Genomic DNA, 19,140 nt, shown 5'->3' with positions numbered 1-19,140 from the left:
TTATTGTTCCTTGTTCTCTTTTAGTTTGACGTAAACTGTATTTGCATGAATTCTTTAGTCTGTTGACTTGCAGAAGTTAATCTAATCTGCAGCTCATTCTGCATTATGAGGCCAAAAATCAAGTGTTCAATTTTTATTTTATCTGTTTCCTACTGTATTTCAACACTGTATCAGCAGACTGCCTATTTTTAGTTTCATCCAGTTTGCTACTATCCTTTTCAGGACTCAGGAGTGAGCTAGTTCCCAAATCAAGCTAGACAAAGATCATTGTTTGTTTCCCTTTATTTACTTAAAATATCTATGTAGCTGTGTTTCTCTTGAGCACCTCAGAATGCAAGGCGGGTAACAAATGTATAAAATTAAACACACCCCTAGTCTAGAGATCCGTTTTAAATCCTGGTGATCTCCAGGCCCCACCTGGAGGTTAGCAAACTAAAGAACAGCAACAACCGCAAGTAATAAATAAAACAGCAACTCTTTATGCTGCAATAAACACATAAGAAAACAACCAGTATCTGGTAAAGTGATGGACAATGCCAAAACTTCTTAATTGGCCACAAGAAAAAGTCCCAGAAAGTAGCTAGGAATGTTTTCTTTCTCTTCCAAGAGGTAAGGTGATGGAATAGTCCAACAGAAGCCCGGTTCTCTTTCTGTTTCGGCTTGAAACATAGCCTTCCTCAGGGGCCACTACATGAATAAATTAAACATAATGCAGTACATCGGCATGAAGAATAATCACAAAGAATTAAAGAAAGAGACAATGTTACAAATACTCACACGCTAGCTGTAAATTACAATGCTTCCGCGTTGGCAAAGTTGCCTTGTTACCGCCCCACTTAAGTATACAAAAGTCACATGAAAAGTGTGACTCAGCTAGAATGATTTAAAGTGACAACGCACCAATATGTTAGAGCAAGCATACATTGATGCAAAGGTACGTTGATACACAATATACAAAGAAACAACAATGCATGTCAACAGATAATGACAAATGATTACAAATAAGATAAGTCTAGCGCAGTATTTAGACCTTTAGGAGATAGAGTGTCAAAAAATTGGATGTATTTAGATTCTTGTCGTTTTAAGACAAGATCAAGATCAGTTCTGTCATAGTTGTGTGCGCTCACAAAGCGCCATAAAACAAAAAAAGAAAGATCTTCATCAGAATGGTTATGCTCCATAAAATGTGATGTCAGGGGTGCCTCAACCACGTGATTTCTTAATCTAGATCTGTGCTCGCTAATGCGGTATTTAATAGGTCTCAATGTTTTTCCAATGTACCAAAGTTGGCACGTACAAACCACACAATAGATCAGACAGCGGGAGTCACAATTGTTAAAGCTACGTATGGAAAAGACTTTCCCTGTGGTTGGATTGGTGATCTCTTTCACCATTAGCATATATTTGCAGCTTAAACAAGAGCCGCATTTGTAGTTGCCTGCTGGTAAATTTGAGCTGGCACTGCTTGATTGTGAGGTGTGTACTAACATATCTCTAAGCGATCTAGTTCGTTTATATGCCATTCGAGGTGGTAAAGAGCATCCTGGCAAATGCTGTACTAAATGCCAATGTTTGTGAATTATTCGGCGAATCAGAGGGGACATAGATGTGTATTTCAAAACACAGGTGAGCCGCGATTCCCTTTGTGTGCAGGAGTCTGTAAGTAATTCTGTTCTAGATTTCTGGTGAGCTCTAATCTTTGCACGTTCTATCACGTGATTTGGGTAACCTCGATGTTGAAGAGCCTGTGTGAACGCACTCATAGAGACCTTGTAATCTGCCCCATCAGATGAATTTATTTTAAGCCTGAGAAGCTGGCTGTAAGGAAGGTTATCCTTTAGATGAAGGGGATGGAAGGAGTCATAGTGTAACAACGAGTTACATGCCATGGGTTTGGAGTAAGGGCGAACGCCCAAACTGCCGTCTGGTCTCTTAAATACACTGACATCCAAAAAAGGGATGGCTGTATCATCATGTGCACCACTAAGAGTAACATTAGGGTCCTGTGAATTAATCCATTGCTGAAAAGCATGGAAATTATTTACATCAGACATGATACAAAATAAATCATCTATATACCTAACGTAAAAAATCATGTTATTGTTGAATGGATTGTTGTTTAGAATGTGCGCATGCTCAAATGCTATCATGTATATGTTAGCAATAGATGGCGCGCATGCGCTGCCCATGGCGACTCCGTGAGTCTGCATGTAAAACGTATTGTCATGTACAAAATAATTCTTTTCAGTCACTATATCTAACAAATTTAGTAAGAATTGAGTAGGAGGTTGTAGAGATGGACGGGTGTCAAGGAGTGTCGCAACAATGGTGCGAACCTCGTCCGTCGGAACATTTGTGTAAAGAGCATTGACATCTAGGGTGCATAATACCGAATTTAAAGGGACCTGCACCTGTTCAATTTTTGTAATAAAATGTCTGGTGTCTTTAATATAGGAGCTCGTATTGATGCTGAAAGCATGCAGAAAGGACTCTAAGTATTGGGCTAGTGGTTCCAAAACAGAAGCCACGCCTGCTACTATAGGTCTCCCAGGTGGTGGACGCGTGGGTTTGTGGATTTTAGGAAGGACATAGAATCTTGGAATTTTAGGAAACTCATTGTATAGGAAGTCAGCTGTTGATTTAGATATTTGGTCACATGCCAAAGCTTCATTAATAACTGTCCGGATGATGAATTGAATTTCATCCGTAGAGTCATGAGATAGTTTCTTGTAGAAGTGTGTATTGTCGAGCTGTCTGCGGATTTCATTGTTATAATCTTCAGCAGATAAGATGACAATGGCCCCGCCCTTATCAGCCTGTTTCACCACTATGTCAGATTGGGATGCCAATTTGGCAATAATATCAACATCACATTTAGGTAGGTTATGCCTCCTGTGTAGTTGATGTCGTTCCATCTTGAGGATATCCCTACTCACCACGTCACTGAAGGTGGCGATGTGGTGATCATAGGATGGTGGAATGTACTTGGATTTGGGCTTAAATTTGTTAATAGTATCTACAGGATCATTGCCAAATTTTTCTTTTTATTTTGCAATATGCAAAATATGCAATAAAGTTGCGACACTCCTTGACACCCGTCCATCTCTACAACCTCCTACTCAATTCTTACTAAATTTGTTAGATATAGTGACTGAAAAGAATTATTTTGTACATGACAATACGTTTTACATGCAGACTCACGGAGTCGCCATGGGCAGCGCATGCGCGCCATCTATTGCTAACATATACATGATAGCATTTGAGCATGCGCACATTCTAAACAACAATCCATTCAACAATAACATGATTTTTTACGTTAGGTATATAGATGATTTATTTTGTATCATGTCTGATGTAAATAATTTCCATGCTTTTCAGCAATGGATTAATTCACAGGACCCTAATGTTACTCTTAGTGGTGCACACGATGATACAGCCATCCCTTTTTTGGATGTCAGTGTATTTAAGAGACGAGACGGCACTTTGGGCGTTCGCCCTTACTCCAAACCCATGGCATGTAACTCGTTGTTACACTATGACTCCTTCCATCCCCTTCATCTAAAGGATAACCTTCCTTACAGCCAGCTTCTCAGGCTTAAAATAAATTCATCTGATGGGGCAGATTACAAGGTCTCTATGAGTGCGTTCACACAGGCTCTTCAACATCGGGGTTACCCAAATCACGTGATAGAACGTGCAAAGATTAGAGCTCACCAGAAATCTAGAACAGAATTACTTACAGACTCCTGCACACAAAAGGAATCGCGGCTCACCTGTGTATTGAAATACACATTTATGTCCCCTCTGATTCGCCGAATAATTCACAAACATTGGCATTTAGTACAGCATTTGCCAGGATGCTCTTTACCACCTCGAATGGCATATAAACGAACTAGATCGCTTAGAGATATGTTAGTACACACCTCACAATCAAGCAGTGCCAGCTCAAATTTACCAGCAGGCAACTACAAATGCGGCTCTTGTTTAAGCTGCAAATATATGCTAACGGTGAAAGAGATCACCAATCCAACCACAGGGAAAGTCTTTTCCATACGTAGCTTTAACAATTGTGACTCCCGCTGTCTGATCTATTGCGTGGTTTGTACGTGCCAACTTTGTGTCAGCCCTTGGCCCACAGAACCAGAAATCACCACAAAGTCATATAGAGTCCAAACAGATGGCTTTTACTGATCAAATAGGCATACAGTGCAAACGAATAAAATGACAGCTATGAAAGGCTCACTAGCTGGGAGATATTATAAGGCAGGAAAGGCGGGAGATTACACGCAGGAATACAGTTTCCCAGGAGCTGAGTTCCCAGGCTTAGGCATGCGACCTTGGGGGGCAGACAATACAGCACAGAGACAGAGGCAATAACGAAACCGAGATAGCAGCCTGACATTCTGCTCCCCTCAAGGCCCCCTCCCAGTTCGCAAGGGGGCTGGCCTGTCCGGGTAAGCAATGTGAAAGGCGTCGACGAGGTCGGGGGCGGAGACATCCCGTGCGCGCACCCATTCGTCATAGGCAGGGGGGAAATGTTTCCAACGAACTAGATATTGGAGAGTGCCATGGTGAATACGGGAGTCAAGGATCTTGGAGACTTCGAAGTGTTCTTCCCCCCCCACCATGATGGGTTGCGCAGGCGGTGGGTCCGGATGCCACCGTGGAGAAGCAACATGGGGTTTGAGGAGGCTTATGTGGAAAACAGGATGCACACGCCTCAAGGATTTGGGGAGAGCCAGTTCCACTGTGACAGGGTTTATGACCCGAGTAATGGGGAAAGGGCCAATGAATTTGGCGCTGAGTTTATGGCACGGTTGGGTGGAACGGAGGTTTTTGGTGGAAAGGTAAACCAAAGCACCCACTTGCAGATCACCCCCGGGGGAGCGATGTTTGTCAGCTTGCGCTTTGTATTTACGTTTGGCCCGGTCGAGGTTGCTAACGAGCCAGGGCCAAGTGGTACGGAGGGCGTGTGCCCAGGAGGCAATGTCGGGGTTCCCCTCCCCCTCTACATCATCTGTAGGAACGATGGGACTGAAATCTTGTCCATACACAGCAAAAAACGGGCTAAAACCTGTGGATTGATGCATGGCATTATTGTAGGCATATTCTGCTAAAGGTAACAGTTCCACCCAGTTATCCTGGTGGTAGTTAATATAACAACGCAAATAACATTCAAGTACAGCATTGACACGTTCAGTTTGACCATCAGTTTGAGGATGGTATGCGCTAGACAATCCCTGTTCCACCCCCACCAACTTGAGGAAAGCTTTCCAAAACTTAGAAACGAAACCACTTCCGCGGTCACAAATTATTTTACGCGGAAACGAATGTAAACGAAATATATGCGTCACGAAGAGGCGGGCCAGTTTCTGCGCAGAAGGGATCCCTGCACATGGAATCAAATGTATTTGCTTAGAAAACAAATCAGTAACAACCCACAACACAGTTTTACCCCCACTGAAAGGGAGATCAGTCATGAAGTCCATAGCGATCACTTCCCAAGGTCTGCTGGGCGTTTCAAGAGGTTGTAGCAGTCCCGGGGGTTTGCCCTGCGATCGTTTCGCAGCGGCACAAACGGGACAGCTGCGGATGAAGGAGTCAATGTCGGAACGCATTCCCCCCCACCAGAACTGTCTGCGCAATAAGTGAAGGGTCTTCAGAAACCCAAAGTGCCCAGCTGTTTTGGCTCCATGAGCTAAATGTAAAACGTCCTTCCGGAGAGCTTTGGGTACATACAATTTTGAGTCTTTGTACCAGGACCCCCCTTGTTCCAAAACACCAGGAGGTAGGGTATGAGCGGAACGTTCTAAAAGGCACTGGTCCCGAAGGACAGTTAAAAAGGATTCGGAGATGGGGATTTTGGAGGGAGCCCCCCCGTCGGTCCTGGAGATCTGAGAAATAGTTATAGGGTTAGTGCTTACGTGCGGCGGCGCGCAGACTGCAGGCGGCTGAGCGGTCGGAGGGGTAGGAGGGGCGGGAACTCCGGTCTGTTGCGGTGGCGGCTGGGCAGCCGGTTGGGCTGGCGGAGCTTGCGAGTTAGGGAAGGTGTGTTGATGCTGGGATCGGGTTTGCACAGCCAGCATAGGTAGGGCCCCACGTTGCATAGGGGTGAACAGAGAGTTGGTAGGTCTTTCGAGTTTTACCGGATATTGTGGTAAACGGGAGAGGGCATCCGCGAGAACGTTCTGCTTCCCAGGGACGTGCTTCAGGGTGAAACGGAACTGAGCAAAGAACTCCGCCCACCGTTGTTGTTTCGCCGATAGCTTATGGGACCCCGTGAGGGCAGCTAGATTTTTGTGATCGGTCCAAACTTCAAAGGGTACTTTAGACCCTTCCAAGAATTGCCGCCATAAAGTCAGTGCATGATGAACTGCAGAGGCCTCTTTCTCCCAGATGGGCCAGTTCAATTGAGCGTGCGCAAATTTTTTTGAAAAGTAAGCGCAAGGGTGAAGAAGACCGTCCGGTCCTTGTTGGAGGAGAGCCCCTCCCATGGCTACATCGGAAGCATCGACTTGCACAATGAACATTTGATTTGGGTCTGGGTGCCGTAGCACCGGCTCCGAAGTGAAAAGGCGTTTGAGGGCCAGAAAGGCGGCTTGGCATTGCTCAGTCCATAGGATTTTTGCGGAGGGCAAGGCAGCCGAGCTTACTTTTCCCTTAGTTTTCAGCAGGTCCGTAATGGGTAGAGCCACTTGGGCGAAGTTAGGGATGAATCCCCGATAGAAGTTTGCAAATCCCAGAAATTGCTGTACTTGCTTACGGTTGGTGGGGGGAGTCCAATCGAGGACGGCTTGGACTTTGGCGGGGTCCATGCGAAGACCTTGGTGGGAGATGATGTATCCCAAAAACGTGAGTTTGCTTTGGTGAAATTCACACTTAGCTAGTTTAGCGAACAGTTGATGGTTACGCAGGCGTTGTAGAACTTCCCTGACCAGAGTCACATGCTCGTCCATAGTTTTCGAATAAATGAGAATGTCATCTAAGTAGACCACCACCCCACGATATAGAAGGTCATGTAGGATTTCATTGATGAGTTGCATGAAGACCCCCGGGGCCCCTTTTAATCCGAACGGCATTACAAGGAATTCATACATTCCGAAACAGCTAGAGAAGGCAGTGAGGTGCTCATCTCCTTCGCGGATACGGACTCGGTAGTAGGCTTCCACCAAGTCTAATTTAGAGAACACACGGCCTTCCTGTAATTGTCCCAAAATATCCGATATTAATGGGATAGGATAGGCGTTGGTCTGGGTAACCGCATTGAGCTTTCTGAAGTCAATGCACAGGCGAAGGTCGCCCTCTTTTTTCCGGACGAAAAATGCGGGGGCCGAGTTTGGGGCATTCGAAGGGCGAATGAACCCTCTGGCGAGGTTTTTGTCCAAAAAGTCCCGGAGGACAGTGCGCTCGGAAGCGCTCATAGGGTAAATTTTACTTTTGGTTAATGTGCAGTCCTTTACTACTTCAATCGCACAGTCTGAGGCCCGGTGGGGGGGTAAGGCATCACATTCCCTAAGGTCGAAGACATCTTCAAAGTCCCGGTACACAGCGGGTAGAGCCGGTGGTACTGGGGCAGTAGAGGTTAACGCTGGAACGGGCGGAAATGGCAGAGCAAAGTTTTGCCGATGCTGGTCGCAGGTGGGACTAGCGAAAGAGATAGTGTTTGTTTCCCAATCAATACTGGGACTATGTCCTTTAATCCAGTTAATTCCCAAGACCACTTCAAATCGGATAGGGGCTATAGTGAAGTCTATTTGTTCCCAGTGGGAACCAATTCCCATTGCCACCCCTATGGTGCGATGATCAACTGGACCCCCCTGGAATTGGCTCCCGTCCATTTGAGCAAATTGGACGGGGGCGGGTAAAGCCTCTGAGTCGGCTCTGAGTGCAGCAAACGTGGCTTCGCTTATAAGAGTGCGACAGCAACCGGAGTCAATTAGTGCTTTGACGGGGATTTGTGGACCTCCGTTAAGTTGTTGTAAAACTGCATCTACGTAGACGGTGGAGTCCACTTCTTTGATTTTGGTAGGAGCATTCGGTTTGATAGGAAGATCCTGAGAGGTCTGTGGAGATGCTCCATTCACCACAGACCGGAGCCGTTTTTTGACAAGTCGAGGGGAGATTCCAGGTTTAAGGCTGGAGAAATCCAAGGGTTTTCCTCATCCGAAGAGGGAAAGCTGTCCCCCAATGGGGCACTTGTAATCCGAGACCCGGCGGGGTCGTTGGAAGCAGGCAGGGAGGCTGGGTCCCCGGCATGGAGTGCAGAGGGTGTGGGCCTTCCCGGAGCTGCGCTGCGGGTGGCCGCGGTGCCTCTGCGTGGTGGACGACCTCGGGCGCGGGTTGTCGTGCTGGGACGAAATAATTCCTGGCGGCGTGGGCAAACGGCTGCAAAGTGGCCCATTTCTCCGCATGTAAGACAGGCACCCCTCTGAAATCGGGCTTCACGTTCCTGGAGCGGACGTGGGGGATTTCGTGGGACGAGCAGTGGTGCCTTGGGTTGAGGCTTTGGGGTGCCCTTCTCCTTGTGCTTTTGACGGACGAGGGAAATAAAGCGGCGGCGGCTTTCCACTTCCTCGGCTAATAGGATCCAGCCTTCGAGGGTATCGGGATCGCCCCGCATGTAAGACCAGTTCAGAATGTCAGGATGCAAGGCTTCCCTGAAATGATGGATTAGGGTGGTCTCGGGCCAACCTACAATTTTACTTGCCAGTCGCTGAAATTCATCGGCAAATTCCCGAACTGTAGCAGAGCCTTGTTTTAATTGTAAGAGTTCCGTTTTGGCTCTTTCTCCCAGGAAGGGGTCCTCAAACCTCCTTCTCAGGGCAGTCATGAAGTTGTTGAGGGAACGAATTGCACGAGAGCGGGTGTCAAACTGGAGGACCATCCAGTCAGCCGCTTTGCCTGTCAGGAGGGAAGCTACGTACCGCACCCGGCTATCTTCCGTGGGGAAAAGTTGACCTTGTTCTCGCATATAACTGTCCACTTGATGCAAGAAACAAGGCAAAGTCTCAAGAGATCCGTCATACGTAGTCCTCAATTTGAGTTGCTTCCAAGGGCCGGGCGCGGGCTGACCCGGTTGCACGGGTGGTCCGGGCGGAGGAGCAACAGGAGCTCCAGGAGGCAAGGGTGGAGCAGGCACATTAGCAGGTGGTTGCACGGGTGGTCCGGGCGGAGGAGCAACAGGAGCTCCAGGAGGTAAGGGTGGAGCAGGCACATTAGCGGGTGGTTGTACGGGTACCCCCTGACCCGGTATCGGAACGGGCTGTCTCTGAGCTATCAGGGTTTGTTGTAATTGCCTGTTCTCGTGAAGCATAAGTTCCATTACTTCTTGGAGTTGATCAACACGGTCGGAGAGCTCCCGATTCTGGGCTCGTAAAAGATGAACCTCCTCACTTGGGCCACCAGTAAGATGAGGCTTACTGGTTCGGAAGCTCGTGGCCCATTGAGAGCTATCCCCATATAAATCCTCGTCTTCAGACTCATCTGAATCTCGACGTCGGTCAGCCAAACGGCGTGCGCGTTGGGTCGCACGCGACGGGACAAACGCCGGGGAAAAAGTTAGACCTGATAGTCCCAGTACATAGTCCTTGGGGCGCGTGTCCACGTTCGCCTGATTCCTTGCTGCAGCCGCCCTGGCTGCTTCCGCCGCCTCTCTCTCTCTTGCGACCCTAGCCGCTTCGGCGGCTTGCTGATCCGCAAGAACTTTGGCGTTCTCAAGTCTTAGGGCAGCCTCTGCCGTAATGCGCGGCAAAAGTTCTGTCTCGAGGAGCAAGAGTATGGGGTCAGGTTCCCCGCCCAGCAGAGGTTGTACTCGAACCGCCAGTGCGGATGCCTCGGCTCCAAACGTCGGGGTCAAAACTTGAGCCAAGGTGGCTACCGGGGTGTCCTTTGTACATTCCACAAGGAGAAGAGCGGTGCTAATAGCGACTCGCTTGGCCTCAGCCTGGCAGCTGGCCGCATCCGGGACCAGGGAAAAACCCTCCGGCGGGGCTCCCGCCATGGTAGAAAGAGTTTGTCGAGAAATAAGATTATCCAAAAGTCCAGTTAATATTTGTAAATCCTCAGTCGCCAATCGGGCATCGTCCAGTAATTGATCCAAGTCCTGAAGATCTAAACGAGCATCAGTATCCTCCGATGTTAACATCCAGAGACGTCCTGTAAGAGATTGCCACTGCGCGTGTACCAGTCCCCTCAAGCGGCAAACCTCTCGGTTCGTCCGGAAAAGTTCAGCGATTAAGTCCTGTAACAGAGTAGGGTCCTTTGATAAGGGCTCCAGGGTAGTAGATCACCTGGAGAGCTGCACAGCTCCCATCCAAGTGGCAGGCGAACCCCCCTGGGCTCCAGCCTGGCTAGGAGAACGGTGAAGATGTGATAGCTGTCATAATGTCAGCCCTTGGCCCACAGAACCAGAAATCACCACAAAGTCATATAGAGTCCAAACAGATGGCTTTTACTGATCAAATAGGCATACAGTGCAAACGAATAAAATGACAGCTATGAAAGGCTCACTAGCTGGGAGATATTATAAGGCAGGAAAGGCGGGAGATTACACGCAGGAATACAGTTTCCCAGGAGCTGAGTTCCCAGGCTTAGGCATGCGACCTTGGGGGGCAGACAATACAGCACAGAGACAGAGGCAATAACGAAACCGAGATAGCAGCCTGACACTTTGGTACATTGGAAAAACATTGAGACCTATTAAATACCGCATTAGCGAGCACAGATCTAGATTAAGAAATCACGTGGTTGAGGCACCCCTGACATCACATTTTATGGAACATAACCATTCTGATGAAGATCTTTCTTTTTTTGTTTTATGCGCTTTGTGAGCGCACACAACTATGACAGAACTGATCTTGATCTTGTCTTAAAACGACAAGAATCTAAATACATCCAATTTTTTGACACTCTATCTCCTAAAGGTCTAAATACTGCGCTAGACTTATCTTGTTATTTGTAATCATTTGTCATTATCTGTTGACATGCATTGTTGTTTCTTTGTATATTCTGTATCAACGTACCTTTGCATCAATGTATGCTTGCTCTAACATATTGGTGCGTTGTCACTTTAAATCATTCCAGCTGAGTCACACTTTTCATGTGACTTTTGTATACTTAAGTGGGGCGGTAACAAGGCAACTTTGCCAACGCGGAAGCATTGTAATTTACAGCTAGCGTGTGAGTATTTGTAACATTGTCTCTTTCTTTAATTCTTTGTGATTATTCTTCATGCCGATGTACTGCATTATGTTTAATTTATTCATGTAGTGGCCCCTGAGGAAGGCTATGTTTCAAGCCGAAACAGAAAGAGAACCGGGCTTCTGTTGGACTATTCCATCACCTTACCTCTTGGAAGAGAAAGAAAACATTCCTAGCTACTTTCTGGGACTTTTTCTTGTGGCCAATTAAGAAGTTTTGGCATTGTCCATCACTTTACCAGATACTGGTTGTTTTCTTATGTGTTTATTGCAGCATAAAGAGTTGCTGTTTTATTTATTACTTGCGGTTGTTGCTGTTCTTTAGTTTGCTAACCACCCACAGCACGCTAATTTTGGTTTACCCACCTGGAGGTTGGCAACCCTACAGAGTGGACCTCAGCTGGGCTGCAGTGCCAACATTGCCACAAACCTTTAAACACCCTTCAAGCAGTGCAGTAGACCCATTGCTCAGGCTCAGACTTGGTCATCAAATGGTCCAAATAGCTTCCCATGCTAGTTTTCTGCTATTGATGTATTTAAACTCTTGTTATTCTAATGATTATAGCAATGCAGTTCTCAAGTTCCTTTTTTCCTTGCCTTGTTACATTTATTTAAGCACTTTTATCCCGCTTTTCTCAGCTCAATGTGGACTCAAAGCCACTTACAATATCAAAAAGAAAACCGGAACAGAAAACTATCAATTCTACAAAAATAAAAATCTGCACACAAGTTACTAAACAAAAATACTAGCCATCAACAAACCAGTCCACAAGGTGGGAAGGAGGAAGCACAGCCTCTCCCCCAAACAGGCAGGCAGGCAGGTAGGCACATACTTGCATTTCTTTTGCCAGAGTTTGCAGTCCCTCACATTTTCTCCATTTGGGCTAGACTTCCACATTCTATACGAGGCTTTCTTGCAGTGAACAGCTTCCTTCCTTGAGTATACTCATTAACCACATGGGCTTCTTACTGGCATTGGTCCAACCCTTCTAAATCAGTGGTATACATTCTGATTTGCCATTCCTGACTCTTCCTTTCAATGAATCTGCTCATCTTTGTGAAGAAGCGTGTATAAGTGTCTGGATCAGAATTCCCTCCCCCCCCCTTCCAAAAAAAATCTGTCTTTCAACGAATCTGCTCATCTTTGAGATGAAGCATGTATAATAAGTGTCTGGATCAGAATTTCCCCCAAAAAAATCTGCAGTCTCCACTGCAGTTGTGAGTTAAAGGGAGGGAGGCAAGGAATGGATTGAAAGCACTGGCCCCTTGTTCTGCTCTTGTAATGAAGAGAGGCCCACTCGCCATCATTTGTAATGCCTTCCGCTTTGGTGTTGGAAGCGTGCTCAGTCATACTCTGAACAATGGCACCGATGCACCTTGTGCTTCAACTCAACTAAAAGTACCTCAGTTAAGATACAAAATATCCATTATGAGTAAGCAGCATTGACTATCAGTGCAAAGAGGAAGTAATTTCACAATGGTGTTTATGGCTACGCTTTTGCAGTCTAACTGACCACAAGTCACTTCTTGATCTTTCTATTATAAACAAGCCAACGCCCCTAACTTTGTTTCCCTGTACACAACAAATAACCGTATTTAATGAGTACAACTACACACCCATCTATAACCTGGGAAGATCATTCCTCATGACCCTAACATTGAGCCGTCTACGGTAACAAACATCTCCAACCAATGTCTTCACATTCAAATCCAAACCAGAATTCCTCTTCAGATAGAAAGGGTGGCTGCAAACAAACAAACAAAAAAAAGTCATACCCTGCCACATATTCTTAGCTGGGTATGGAGGGAATGGCCATATGAAAAATTGCCCCCCCACACACACACCCGCTACCAGACAATTCTACATGGGCTTCTAATATGGAGGGAAAATAAAACATTTTCCCTTTCTGTTAGGTTAAATTGGTATGGTTCAGGAGAGAAGGCATATGAGGTGGAGAGAACTGTGGTGTGCTTTTAAATGACAGATATGGGATGGATGTAGGCCAGCATTCTGATCAGTCTCCTAACCCACACAGCAAGAAGAGGAATTGGTTTTTATACCCTGCTTTTCTGTTCCTTTAAGGAGTCTCAGGCTTACAGCCTTCCCTTCCGCTCTCCACAACAGACACCTTGTGAGGTAGGTGGGACTGAGAGAGTTTGGAGAGAACTGGGAGTAGCTCAAGGTCACCCAACAGGCTTCATGTGGAAGAGTAGGGAAACAAACCCAGTTCTTCAGATTAGAGTCTGCTGCTCTTTACCACTCTACACCACGCTGGCTCCCAACAGAATTTGAGTGGAGCTCTTCTAAAAAAGGCAGATGCCTGGAAACAGAAATATGTATTAGGGCTGGTACTTTCAGAAAATAATGGATGTCATGTCTTGGACATTTAAGATATAAATCTGAAATATGTACCAGAAATATCACAGCATATACTAGGACTCTATGGTGCTGAATAGTTGAAAGGTATCCCCTTACAACCTCAACACCAAATCATAGTGCAAGCTGAGTGCTGATTGCATTTTCCATTATTGTCAATAATTGTTCACGTAATTATATAAAACTGGCTAAACACAATTTTTCTTGTTTCAAATTAATTGCTTTTCTACTGTGTATTACTGGATGTGTCTCCCACTGTTATTTGTATGTCTGCATCCACTCTTAATCATTTAGGGCTATTTTCTCATTTAAATGAAATTATTTTGGTATAATAACACTAAGGCTAATGTAGTTACTTAACATGGCCAGATTAGAGCCAGCTGCAATTAAAGTACCGGTATGCAGTCTAATCCAGGGTTGTTTCCCCCCCCCTTCACCAAAGGATCTATGCCAGGCATCTATGGGGGGGGCACATTGTTCTAACATTTTCTATGGTTTGTTTGTTTATTTTGCACAGGTGCAAAGTGTTACCGTACATCAACCTGATGACACATAAGACTGTTCCCAAATAGAATGGCTTCTCAAAACTGGGGAGGAGGTGGTTCTATGTGATCTGCTGTTCATGAAGTTACATTGAAACTGAAACTGCATAAAGGGAACATTATGCATGCTTTTCACTAAAGGATCCTGGCCACCTGAAGACTCCTGAAAATACCTCTTCCCGCAACCCTTGAGACCCTAAAGTTAGGGACAATCAAGGACAAAACACCTTGAAATCCAAAACATACCAACCATTAAATCAGATCTGGTTGATGGGGCTTTGTAAAAATTAGACATGTGCTTTTTGGAAGAACTGAAAAGGGGAGTAAGGAAATGCCACATGGCATTTTAGCCCTATGAGGCAAAGCTGGCTGTGGTAACTTGCATAATGTTCACCATATTCATGGCTAAGCAGGGACTTGGACATTAGCAAAGACCTCTTTGGTGCTCAGACCATTGTACGTACTTCTCCAGGAGCAGGTGAGTACCCATGGAAGAATGAAATACAATGCAAGCTGGGCAGCCAACATGGGTCCTATACAAGGATGTGTTTGGGGTAAACACAGAAAAGAATAAGGTTAGAATAAGTTGCGTAGGTGATAAGAATGATACTACAGCGGTTCCTGATCATATCTTTAGAGACTGCACATAATTCTGATAAGTGAATAAGTAAGGGTCAATCTAAAGTTAATTAACTTATTTAAAACATTTCTATCCCATGCTCTCACTCCTCGAAAAGTTATATGAAGAAAAGAAGTGAACAGATTGGACAGCAGCTAGATATCTGTTCTGGCATTTTCCTACTACACCTCATGGCAACACTTCCAATATAAGTCTAGTTCATGGAAAGAGAAAAAAGCCATCATGAGTTTCCATTTCTGGACAGAACCCAGAGGAGGAGGTGGGAATATCCCTCCCCAACGTTTTCAGTCTGAGAGTGAGCATAAGCAACATGAGCCAAAGGATGCCTACTTTCAGCATTTTAAGTACTGTACGTAATGTGCTCATTCCTAACTCCTTGGCATTTCACAGCCTACTGCAGAATGCAGGGCTTTTCCATTAGAGATTAGCTCTCAGATGCAACCACAGCCAATCCTACGAAGTAGCTTTGGAAGTCTCCTATCACTTTCAGAACATCAGTCAATCCTATTAACCTTGTTAAGGACATGCCATGTACCCCAAGAAAAGCTACAATTATAGTAGCCAGTGATTTCCCGAATAAGGAGGTCCTCCAGGAATGTGTCTTCTCAACAGTCTGCAAAGATCACCACACAGCACTACAAAAGGGGAGAAGACAACTTTCTTCCAAATAAGTGATAGGTTCATCTGCTGGACTCGCTGAAGATTGGTTTTGATGATCCACTGTACTATCCTGCTGCACTGATCTAAAGAAAGTCACATGATCCATACATACTACTTACTTGTTTGCTCAGATCAAAAACCCGCTGACTATGGAACACGTTTAAAAGATAACAGCTACTCCGTTTTTCAGTGACTCAGACTTTCACAATGTTTCACTGCATGCAGAAGGTTTATTTTGGAGCCATTAAAATGCCTTTAACGTGGGATAAAATTAAGACTTCCCAGAAAAGATTTTTTTCATGCTTATTCAAAATCAACAAAGAAAAGATCCATTTAAAAAGGGCCCAGAGATACTACCTTCAATCCTCATCCTATAGACAAGTTACGTTCACAGGGCATTCTCCATTAATACTTATGAGAACAAAATGTCAGTGCTTGCTTTACCCCAGGGTTAATTTCCAGTGAAAACATTTAAGAACTGGCTTGGCTGCTGTTAGAATATATGTTCAAACCGTACCTGTTAGAAGAAGTACAAGTAACATAAAAAAAATTGTTACTTGTGCCCCCACAAGCAACATAAAAAATTGAGACATCATGCATTCACATCTTCTTATTCAGCCATGAATTAACTGGGTGGTTTTGGATTAATAACTCACAGCTTCAGTGCTCCATATCTATATAATGTGATAATTAACGATCTACAGGTTCACTGTTTATCTTTGGTATTTGTGCCCCGCTGCTTCACTATCAAAGTTACATAATATCTTTTTAAGTTAACAACCTAAATGCATAAACTGTAAAGAAAGTCTACAAGGGTTCAAATAAGTGAAACTGTTATCCTCACACAGCTAAAGATAGCATAGGGAAAAAGCCCCACTCAATGTACCTTGGAAACGCCCCTTTTGTCATAGCAAAGTCCTCTGCTGTGGAGAAATGAGACTGGATTCTAATGCAGTAAGTTACAGCTAAAGGAACGGTCAGATAAAACAGCAGTTTAACGTTTATGATTGAACATTATACTGATTTGACTGCAATTAGCTGCAATGTAGCTCTTTTTGAGGAAGGGCTGCAGAAGCCTTCTCTGAGACAGGCAAATTTGCCAGTAGTGTAAGAAATTCTTTAATTACTGCCAGAAGCAAAAAAAGTGTGGCATACAAGAAATTCTTAGAAATGCTTCAAGCATCTATCAATTCGCACAGCTATACAAGGTCAAACAGAACCTCTTAGCTGGAACATCATATCTGATAGTATTCTCTTGGTTCCCTTTTTCTCTGCTGCTGACAGCTTAGAAAAGAAAAAAAGCCTATCATCTTCTCATGCGTCATCAAAGTCATTGACAGATTTATTGTAATATGACAGCACTGATGGAAGGAATTTAAAAAACTTGCAGTTAAACAAGAGGAGGCAAAAGTGGCCCATGTAATATAGTACATCATCAGCTGGGCACTTCCACATGCACAATTGCTGTAACAACACATTCATGACCAAACACAACACATAGGCATCTGGTCTTAAAACTTGATCAAAAATAATGAGGCTCTTTGCCTGTATAGTTCATTGATTCTACAGAGATTAGTCACTCATTAAAAACTGGCCATAAACCTAATTTTTAAAAAAACCACAAAATTCACAAATAAGCTTAAAACTGCAAGCTGAATGTATACTTGTTCATGATAACAAATTGCTACCTTGACCTTTAAAACAAACTTACTTACTGATTAGTCAGTGTGATGCAGCAAATGAATGGTATAACTACTGTTTCTAATAGGCAGCTGTTAATGATGCAATGTTTTAAAACCAGGCAGCAAAGCAAATGTGTGCACACAGAATGTTTAAGTTCCATATATTTGGGTTTGTTTTTTTTCATGCAACCTTGGTCTGGTTCCCCATGCACACTCTTTTCCCCACATGAGCATGACAGATCTAAAAGCTATTACCTTAGCTGCAGTCTAATTCCAGAGAGCCCCAAGAAAATAGGAATATCTCAATATGCATCTAAAAGCATGATGCCACTCAATATTTTGCTATAAATTATTATGATGATGATTAAAGAAGATCTCTCATGGGCACTGAGATCTCTAATACCATACAAGAGGAGGAAAGTACATAAGGAGACACAGAGAGAGTAGAAATTCTCATTGGGAAATTCCCAATGACAGTCTTACCAAGCTTGAAAGCCCTGGAAATCTTTATCTCAGTTTTCGGTCCTTGCACCAGTCCCTTTTTCTGTTTCATCACTTTCCTTTGCCTCTCTATCCATTCCCACCTATCTTCTCCTCAGTTTCTGCTGGAGAAGGGGAGAACTCAGTCCCTGTGTAACTTCCCCCTGTTATCTAACCTGCCAGTGTTGACATCTTTTCTTGTGCTTCTTTCCCTAGTCTTCCTTCCAACTCCCATCATTTCTCTGAATGATCATTCAGTGAATGATTATTCAACAGCAGTAAAATAACCAAAGGGGCACATGCATTGCCTTCCTTACAGAGAGGTTCTCCAACCTACGTCAGAGATGACGTATTAGATCACCTAGAGGCACTCTTGTCAAGCTAGAACTTCCCTTTGCCCCATGAGAAATTACTCACTAGGACAAGTAAACAAAGTGTGGATAAAACAAAGTTCAACACGCATAGGTTTCCAAAAATACAAACCAAAGGCATATTGTAGGTATACTGTAGACATGCTAAATAAAGTCAGGACACATGCTTCCACTAGCAGGAAACGTTTGCCTTGAATAACTGACCCAACTCAAAAGCCCAGATCTTTGATCACTTTGCAGCCATGGTCAGAATTATTTTTGCCCCCAAAATACTTGCCACCAACCACCCATATTATGATAGACAGGTAGCCGCCTTGTCCCGAAGAGTCCTCTAACAAACTACCTCTAGGCGTTGCTGAAATGTAGCCTTGCTAAAGTACAGTTAACAGCCAGGAGGAACGCATACAGTAGGGACACCGAGAAACCTCTCCTCACGCAAACCAGAGGTGCCTCCCCCCGCTGCCCGCTTAAGTTGAGCCCCGGAGCCTATCTCAGTGGCCACCTAAACGCGAAAGCACCTCTGAACCCCTCCAAGGCAGCCAAAGCCTCTCCTCGTCCGGAATCAGGGCAGGCGGCATCTCCAGCTTCCCTTCAATAAAAAGTCTTGCGGCACCTCGACGGCGGCAGGATTTCTCGGGGCAGCAGCTTTGCCCCAGCCAGAGCCACAAGAAACCGGCCCGCCTTTCCCAAGGGGGCCCCCCGACCCCTCTGGGACGCGGCCCTTTCTCGAAAGGAGTACTTGCGAGGAGAAAGGAGCGACCGGGTCCTCTCTGCCCTCCCAGAGGGAGCAGGAGCTTACCATTGCCGGGGGAGAAGCTCGGGCGCCCACACCATGGTCCGGCTCTCTTCTTTACGTGGTCGGCTGCATCGTTGTTTTTTTTCCCTGGCTGGTTGTTGTGGCGGCAGGAGGCGGGGGGGGGGCGACCGGAGCGCCTGGGCAGGGCCGGCGAGAAGCACGCGCGCCGCGACCCGCCCCTTTGGACTTCCCAACTCCAGGGCGCCGCGGGGGTCAGCCTGTCAGTCCAAGGCGCTCCCCCGGGCTCCCGTCCCCCCCGTCCACTCAGAGCTGGCGGGAGGCGGGGAGGAGCCGGAGGAGCAAAAGCCCGCGCGGAGGAAGAGCCGCCCAAGACGCGCGCGGGGGAGCCGCCGGCTGCCCTTGCCCGGGCTGCTTTTCCCGGGGAGGAAGCGCG

At 45.6% G+C, this 19,140-nt stretch overlaps 1 protein-coding gene across 2 annotated transcripts in view; it reads right to left on the bottom strand.

The window, feature by feature from the left end:
- HTR4 (5-hydroxytryptamine receptor 4) overlaps positions 1–18,812 on the bottom strand; it is a 222,617-nt gene extending 203,805 nt beyond the window's left edge. For both annotated transcript variants that reach the window (XM_056862763.1, XM_056862771.1), the window contains exon 1: positions 18,750–18,812. The gene's annotated coding sequence lies outside the window, so the exon portion shown is untranslated. The remainder of the gene's footprint in view (positions 1–18,749) is intronic.
- Between the last annotated feature and the right edge of the window lie 328 nt (positions 18,813–19,140).

Source organism: Euleptes europaea, chromosome 1, assembly GCF_029931775.1.
Source record: "Euleptes europaea isolate rEulEur1 chromosome 1, rEulEur1.hap1, whole genome shotgun sequence".
NCBI lineage: Eukaryota > Metazoa > Chordata > Lepidosauria > Squamata > Sphaerodactylidae > Euleptes > Euleptes europaea.
Note: the sequence above shows the minus strand (reverse complement) of the source record. Positions and strands in the feature narration are given on the sequence as shown.